The sequence below is a fragment of the Lupinus angustifolius genome, unplaced genomic scaffold, assembly GCF_001865875.1.
Source record: "Lupinus angustifolius cultivar Tanjil unplaced genomic scaffold, LupAngTanjil_v1.0 Scaffold_1_1094, whole genome shotgun sequence".
NCBI classification, from domain to species: domain Eukaryota; kingdom Viridiplantae; phylum Streptophyta; class Magnoliopsida; order Fabales; family Fabaceae; genus Lupinus; species Lupinus angustifolius.
The window spans coordinates 178,956-179,374 of NW_017716410.1; the positions used below are offsets into that span (position 1 = coordinate 178,956).

At 16.9% G+C, this 419-nt stretch overlaps 1 protein-coding gene across 1 annotated transcript in view; it reads left to right on the plus strand.

The window, feature by feature from the left end:
* Positions 1-419, plus strand: part of LOC109337085 (heterogeneous nuclear ribonucleoprotein 1-like) — an 11,570-nt gene that overhangs the window by 10,347 nt on the left and 804 nt on the right. The window lies entirely within an intron of this gene.

A 419-nucleotide genomic window follows, 5' to 3' on the forward strand; every position in this document is an offset into this window, starting at 1 on the left:
GTAATAATGATAAGTATAACATAAATAGAATATTAAAGATATTAGATTAAGAAGATTAAAAATCTTAACAATTTTTGAATATATATTAGTATAACATATGAGAATATAACGAATGAGAATTTTCAAAATATTTAATTACTATTATTATATTATTTAATTAAAAGATAACAATAATAGATATATTCGTGGAAATATATGTATTTTAATTAGAAATATATAAGAATAACAAATCAATTATTAGACTATTTTATTATTTGATTAAAATTATCAGAAAAAATATCCCGTCAAATCGCAACTTAATATGTTTTTCAAATAGATTATAAAAAATATCACATCATAATAGCTCACCAAATCATTTGGTATAAAAAATAAGATAAGACAATAATAGTAAAATTAATACACAAAGATTTGAAACATTA